Source organism: Rhinopithecus bieti, unplaced genomic scaffold (assembly GCF_001698545.2).
Source record: "Rhinopithecus bieti isolate Rb0 unplaced genomic scaffold, ASM169854v2 scaffold_28846, whole genome shotgun sequence".
Taxonomy (NCBI): domain Eukaryota; kingdom Metazoa; phylum Chordata; class Mammalia; order Primates; family Cercopithecidae; genus Rhinopithecus; species Rhinopithecus bieti.
Window position 1 is genome coordinate 26,299 of NW_016813231.1, and position 8,266 is coordinate 34,564.

Here is an 8,266-nt window from a genome sequence, read left to right on the forward strand (position 1 = left end):
ATTCCCACCAGCAGTGTATAAGTGTTCCCTTTTCTCTGTAGCTTTGGCAACATCTGTTTTATTTTTCTTTTATTGACTCTTGCATAGTCACCATTATGACTGATATGAGATGGTATCTCATTGTGGTTTTGATTTGCATTCCTCTAAGGGTTAGTAATAATGAGCATTTTCCACATGTTTGTTGTCCACTTATATGTCTTCTTTGGAGAAATATCTGTTGATGGCCTTAACTCATTTTTAATTGGATTATTTATTTTTTGATTATTTTGAAAAATTCCTTGTATTATAGATCCTGGGCAATAGATCTTTGTCGGAGGCATAGTTTGCAAATATTTTCTCCCATTCTGTGGGTTTTCTGTTTACTCTGTTGATAATTTGTTTTACTATGCAGAAGCTCTTTAATTTAATTAGGTCATGCTTGTCAATTTTTGTTATCATTGCAATTGTTTTGAGAGACTAAGCCATAAATTCTTTACCAAAGCTGATGTCAGGAAGTTTATTTCCTAGGTTTTTTTCTAAGATTTGTATAATTTGAGATTATAAATTTAAAGTATTAGTATATCTTAATTATTGTATAAAGTGAAAGGTAACAGTCCAGTTGTATTGTTCTACATATGGCTAGCCAGCTATCTCAGTGCCATTTACAGAATAAGGAGTCTTTTCCCATTGTTTATTTTGTCAACATTGTCAAAGATCAGATGGCTGTAGGTGTGTGGCTTTATTTCTGGGTTTTCTGTTTCGTTCCATTGGACTATGGTCTGTTTTTGTACCAGTACCATCCTGTATTGGTTACTGTAGTCTTGTAGCATAAAGTTGGGTAATATGATGTCTCTGGTTTTGTTCTTTTTGCTTAGGATTGCTTTGGCTATTCAGGTTCTTTTCTGGCTCCATATTAATTTTAGAATCATTTTTTCAAATTCTGTGAAAAAAATGACCTTGACATTTTAATAGAAATGGCAATGAATCTGTAAATTGCTTTGGGCAGTATGGCTATTTTAAAGATATTGATTCTTCCAATCTATGAGCATGGATTACTTTTCCATTTATTTGTATTATCTGTGATTTCTTTCAGCAGTGTTTTTTAACTCTCATTGTAGAGACTGTTCCCCTCCTTGGTTAGACGTATTCCTAGGTACTTCTTTTTCTGTGGCTGTTATAAATGTGATTGTGCTCTTGATTTTGCTATTGACTGTAACAACATTTGTGTATAGAAAAGCTACTGATTTTTGTACATTGATATTGTATCCTGAAACTTCACTGATGTCATTTATCAGGTCTAAGAGAATTTTGGTGGAGTCTTTAGGGTTTTCTAGATATAAAATCATATCACCAGTGAATAAAAATAGTTTGACTTCTTTTCCTATTTGGATGCCTTTCACTTCTTTCTCTTGCCTGATTATAATAAATGAAATCAGGCATTTGTTACATACAATAACAATTGTTACATGCAATAAAACCCTAAACATCTGAATGCTCATTTTTCTCCTTCTATATATAAAGTTAGTAGTTTAGAATATATTCTCCATGTACTTCCAGTACTAGCAATGAGTGTGGGCATGCTTGTCTTGTTCCAATTCTCAAGGGGAATGCTTCCAGCTTTTGCCCATTAACTATGCTGTTGGCTATGGATTTGTCATAGACACCTCTTATTATTTTGAGATTTGTGCCTTCAATGCCTAGTCTGTTGAGAGTTTTTGTCATGAAGGGATGTTGGATTTTATCAAAGGTCTTTTCTGTACCCATTAAAATAATCATATAGTTTTTGTTTTGGATTCTGTTTATGTAATGAATCATATTTATTGATTTGCATATGTTGAACCAACCTTGCATTCCAGACATAAAGCCTACTTAATCATGGTGAATTATCTTTTTGATGTGCTTCTGAATTTGGTTTTCTAGGATCATGTTGAGGATTTTCATGTCTATGTTCATCAGGGACATTGGCCTGTAGTTTCCCTTTTTCATTGCATCTCTGCCATACTTTGGTTCCTAGGTGATGCTGGCTTCATAAATTAGTTAGGGAGGAGCCCCCCCTCCTTGATTTTTTGGAAGAGTTTCAGTAAAATTTTCACCAGTTCTTCTTTGTGTATTGGTAGAATTTGACTGTGAATATATATAATCCAAAACTTTTTTGGTTGGAAAGTTTTTAAATTCCTTACTCAATTTAGGAACATGTCATTTATCTATTTGGGTTTTCATTTTCTTCCTGGTACAGTCTTGGTAAGTTGTGTGTCCTTGAAATTATCAGTTTTCTCTAGATTTTCTAATTTCTGTTCACAGAGGTGTTCATAATAGTCTCTGAGTTTCTTTTGTATTTCTGTGGGGTCCATTGTAATGTCATATTTGTCATTTCTGATTGTGTTTATTTGGATCTTCTCTTTTTTCTTTGCTAGTCTAGCTAGTGATCTATCAATCTTGTTTACCCTTTCAAACAACAAACTTGGTTTCTTTGATCATTTTAGTGATTTTTGCATCTCAATTTCATTCAGTTCTTCTCTGATTTATTTCTTTTCTTCTGCTAGATATGGGGTTGATTTGTTGTTTCATTTTAGTTCCTCTATGTGTGATGTTAGATTGTTAATTTGAGATCTTTCTAATTTCTTAATGGAGGTATTTGGCCCTATAAACTTTCCTCTTAGCTCTGCTTTAGCTGCATTCCAAAGACTTTACTAAGTTGTCTCTATTTTATTAATTTCAAAGACTTTTTTATTTCTGCCTTAATTTTATTTTTTACTCAAGAGTTATTTCAGAACAAGTTGTTTAATTTCCATATTTTATGTAGTTTTGAGACATAGTCTTCGCACTAATTTCTATTTTTATTGTGCTGTGGTCCAAGAGTGTGCCTTGTACAATTTCAATTTTTTTAATTTATTGAGACTTGATTTATGATTGAGTATGTGGCCAATCTTCAAACATACTCCATGTGCTGATGAGAAGAATGTATATTCTGTGGTTATTGGGTGTACTATTCTGTAGATGTCTTTTGGCTCCAGTTCGTCAAATGTCAAATGTAAGGCCAGAATTTCTTTGTTTTTTTTTGCCTCAATTAGGTGTCTAATGCTGTCAGTGGGGTGTTGATGTTCCCCATTACATTTATGTGGCTGTCTAAATCTTTTCTTAGGTCTAGAAGAACTTGTTTTATGAATCTGGTGCTTCACTGTTGGGTGCATATATATTTAGGATAGTTAAATCTTGTCAAATTGAACTATTTATCATTATGTAGTGCCTTTTTCTGTCCTTCCTTATTGTTGATGGTCTAAAATCTGTTTTATCTGATATAAGAATAGCAGCTCCTGCTCTTGGTGTTCCATTTGTATGGTAGTTCTTTCTCCATCCCTTTACTTTGAGCCTACCGGCATCATTACATGTGAAATGGGTCTCTTGAAGACAACAGACGATCGAGTTTTGTCTGTTTCTCCAACTTACCACTCTATGCCTTTTAATTGAGCATTTATATTGCTTTCATTCAGGATTAGTATTGATGTGTGAGATTTTGATCCTGTTATCATGTTGTTGGCTGATTTTTTATAGAGTTGATTGTGTAATTGCTTTACATTATCTGCGGGCTATGTGCTTAAGTGTGTCTTGTGGTAGCAGGTATTGATCTTTTGTTTCCATGTTTAACACACCCTTAAAAACCTCTTATAAGGCTGGCCTGGTGGTAACAAATTACCTTAGTGTTTGCTTATTGAAGAAGGATTTTGATTCTCCTTTTCTCATGATGTTTAGTTTGGCAGGATATAAAATTCTTGGTAGAAATTTCTTTTCTTTAAGGATGCTGAAAGTAGGTCCCCAATCTCTTCTGTCTCTAAAGGTTTCTGCTGACTAGTCCACTGCTAGCCTAATGGAATTCCACTTGTAATTGACCTAACCTTTCTCTCTAGCTACCTTTAAGATTGTTTCTATTGCATTGACCTTGGTATGACTACATTTGGGAATGGTCATCTTGTATGGTATCTCATGGGTGTTCTGTGTATTTCTTGAATTTGCATATTGACTTCTAGCAAGATTAGGGAAATTTTCATGGACTATATCCTCAAAAATGTTTTCCAAGTTGTTGGCACTCTCTCTGGACTACAAATAAGTTGTAGATTTGGTCTCTTTACATAATGCCATATTTCTCAGAGGTTTTGTTCATTTTTAAAAAATTCTCTTTACCTTTGTCTGGCTGAGTTGATTTGAAGAACCTGTCTTTGAGCTCTGAGAGTTTTTCCTTGGCTTGTTTATCCTGCTGTTAATGTTTCTGACTGCATTATTAAATTCCTGCAGTGATTTTTTTAGTTCCAGAAGTTCAGGTTGGTTCTTTCTTAAAATGGCTATTATGTCTTTCAGCTCTTGGATTATTTTACTGGATTCCTTGGATTCTTTGCATTGGGTTTCAACTTTCTCCTGGATCTTGATGAGCATTCTTGCCATCTGGACTCTGAATTATATACTTGACATTTCAGTTATTTCAATATGCTTAAGCACCATTGCTGAGGTCTATTGTGCTCATTTGGAGATAAGGTCTTGCATTCATTATTAATATTACCTAAGTTAGACAACTCAACCAACTCATAGAGCTCCTAGCCTTTCTGTCTACTTAGCCAGGATTGTCGCCATTGTTCATAAATATCCCCACCACACACAAAAATGCATGCATCCATGCATACACACTTACTTTGTCACTAATATCATATTTTTTAGAATAAAATTTCTATTATCAGACCCTAAAGATTTCCAAATAAGAAAACTAATATCTTATAATCCCTAAAATAATAAACAGTGTCACATTTAATAATTATTTTGAAACTTAAAAATAAGAATAATATATAACATTTATCTTTTGTTCTCTTTTGTTTTCACTTCTTTGTTCTCATGCCAATCTCACTTATTTTCTCAGATACTCCCTGCCTGTTTAGATTGATTATCATAAGACTGTATGTGTAGGCCAAAGTAATCAAAGAATTGGGTGGAAGTGGTCTTGTTTGTAAACATAAATTTGCTGCAGTTTTTCCCAATTGACACATTGTTTGACTAAAGCAGCCAATCAATTTGGTTGAAACTGATTATTCAGTCACAGCGTTGCTTTTTACAAAACATCAATTTATCTACCAGAAAACAAAAGCATTGTTACTTTTCACCCCAGAACTACACAGTCCCTAGAAAGTATGACTTCATCTTGAAGGCATGCCACTTCTGCAGCCTTAATGAGATCTGTGGAAATTGGAAATTGAAATGATGGGTATACAATCCTTCATAGGCAGCAGAAGGCAATTTTTCTAAACCTAAATCCTGTGATGTAGCCATTAATACTGAGTTTTTTTTTTTTTTTTTCTCATGGAACATGGTTATATTTTCTATCTAGGGAAGTTTATATAATAAGAAACTCAAAATCAACATTTCTAAATGTTTCTATTGTGCCAAGAATTACTCCAAATACTTCATATTTATTAACTCATTTAGCCTTCACAGGAAACCTATGAGGCATCTATATATGAATATATGATTATTATCATCACTAGTCACATTTTATAAATAAAGAATTTATAAAAATGATCATCTAGCAAGTAATTTTAATGAGGGGTCAAAACCAGGCAGTCTGTCTTAAGTGTGTGTGTTTCATCACTATCTTATACCACTTATGAAGACAATAAGAACTAAAAGATTTATTGACATTTAAGTTTTTCTAAAGACTTCCTTTGCATTAACTTTTAATGTGTGCAATCAAATCAAAATTTCTAATAAGAACAATAATTACAACAGCAGCAACAACCAAACTCCACATCAGAAATAGCTGGTGATGTCATAAGAAAAGGAGAAAAGAAGAAAATATGCATGCCTAGATTGTGTATTGTAGTCTCTTTTCTTTAGGTCACAGCAAGAAAGATTAATATTTCTGTGCTTTGCATCACAAATTATACCACTTGACACATTACCATTTTTTCTGATCATGATTTTGAAATAATGATTTTAAAATTCATACAGTGAATAAATGCCATTTTGCTGATTAAAAAAGAAATGAAAAGGAAAGCTACTTACTCTCCTTTACTGATTCTCTCATTGACTTAATATGTATTGAATACACACTCTTCTTTTTGTCTTACACTGTAGGTGCTGTCTTTATAGCTAAGAAAAAGGTCCCTGTTATAATGGAGTTTGCATTCTAGTGGGAGAGGCAGATAGAAAAGAAGTAGATAGGCAATATAGTATAAGATAGTGATAAGTACTAGAAAGGAAAGAAAGCAGGACAAAGGGATAGTGAATCCAGGAGGGAGGACTCTGGGAAAATGACATTGAAGTAAAAACTCAAATTATGAGTAGTAACACATATAAATGTCTGAGCAGAAGAGCAAGCGTAAATGAATGCTCTGAGGTGGGGACTAATTTAACATGTCCAGAGCAGTTCAGAGAGCAGTGCAATGGCACAAAAGTGAGGGAGGGGAGCAGTGGTAGATGTCGAGGTCATAGAGACAGGCAGGGACCAGATGGGTGGCAACTTGTGAGATATGATATAGATATGAATTTCATCCTATGTGTATCACTGAAGAGTTGCAATCAGGACCATGATTTTATTTGTTTTGAATATGGCTACTGTGTAAAGACAAAACTATAGCAGGCAGTGGCAAAGGGCAGAACAATCAGCAGGCCACTGCAGACATCCAGGCTAGAGATGACGCTGTTTGCACAAGCGCGCTAGTAATGGAGGTAGGGAGAAGCGGAGATTCAGAATCTATTTTCAGGTCGAGAAAACAGGACTTGCTTATGGATTACAGGTGGAGTGGGAAGGAAAACAAAAGATCAAGGATGATCCAACTGCTTCCTTCCATCTGTGAGGAAGAAAAAAGAACAACTTGAACGAATAGCAAAACAGCCTGAATTCAGATTACAATTATTACAGAATTTTAAAATTAAGTAAATTTGGAGTATCATACTGTTTTCATTTCCCATGTTCCCATGAAGTTTTATTTCCAAATGGGTTTTCAATAAGATTTCCATTGATTTCCTTCTTTACCATTCAATTATTTCAATTTATTCTGCTTGCATAAGAAGGAACTTCTGGGCAATTAAATCCACTAATATTAATTTTTCATTAGTCTATTTGGTTTTTTTTCTGGCTAAAGTAATTTTTAAAACATTTGCAAACTGAACCATCTCAGTAATCTTTAATGCATTTTACTTCTAGTTTTTCTTTAGCAAGGTGCCTTGCATAATCAAATTGTCAAAAGGCTATTGTGTTTGGCTTGTTAATACTTATAACATTTTGAGTCATGTTGATTTATAGATCTTGATCTTCAAAAGAAATGCTCAAGTGGAGAAAAATACATAGTTTTTTATCAGTCAGAATAGTGAAATTCCTAAAGGGAGGAAAAATTAAGGAATCTGATTGCCTTCAGCCCTGACCTCAGCAGTAAACTTGTGACTCACCTGTAATGGAAAGGTCATATAATATGGAATATGTGGCAGTTGAATGAATGTGTGGCAACAAGAACCTGAGGCTGTTCTCGTATCTACAATGTCCTATTTATTCTATGCCCAATGCTTGGAGCTTGACATTTTTAACTGTACAGCTGAGCTGAACTAAGAGGAGAAAGCCAAAAGAGCATTTTGGTTTAAGCATAAGGACTTTTGAAACAATTTCAGCAATCATCTCAAAGCATAGAAATGCTTCTAATATTAATGCAATCACATTATCTTGCTATGGCCAACAGTCTCTGCATATTGAATGGGTTTTTACAGCTCATCTCAAGTGAACCAGGGAATTATGCATTAGGTTCCTGTTCCTCAGACAAAAAAGTCTCCTCAGCTACTCCTCAAACTCTTCCTCTCTGCAGGCGAAAGTGTTAGATTGGATTTTCTAGGAAGTAAGATATATTTTTTTCTAAGTGACTCAACTCTATAGCAACAAACAAGACTGCTACAGCTTCACATGGTGCCTCAATACTCCTTTCAGCTGGTGATAACTGCATTCCAAAACCAGATGAAGATTATTTACCTTAGTTTCCAACGGTTTGATCTGGAGTTTGGCCAATCACCCCTTGTCATCAGCTTTCCTCAAGCTTACTGACCTCACTGTAAGTCTCAAGTCTTTGCGGTGTTTGCTTTAGCTGCCATGTTTTATAATTTCAGCCAAGATTGGCAAAAAAAAAAAATATATATATATGTGTGTGTGTGTGTGTGTGTGTGTGTATATGTGTATATATATGTGTGTGTATACATATGTGTATATATATGTGTGTGTGTGTATATGTGTATATATGTGTGTGTATACATATGTGTGTATATA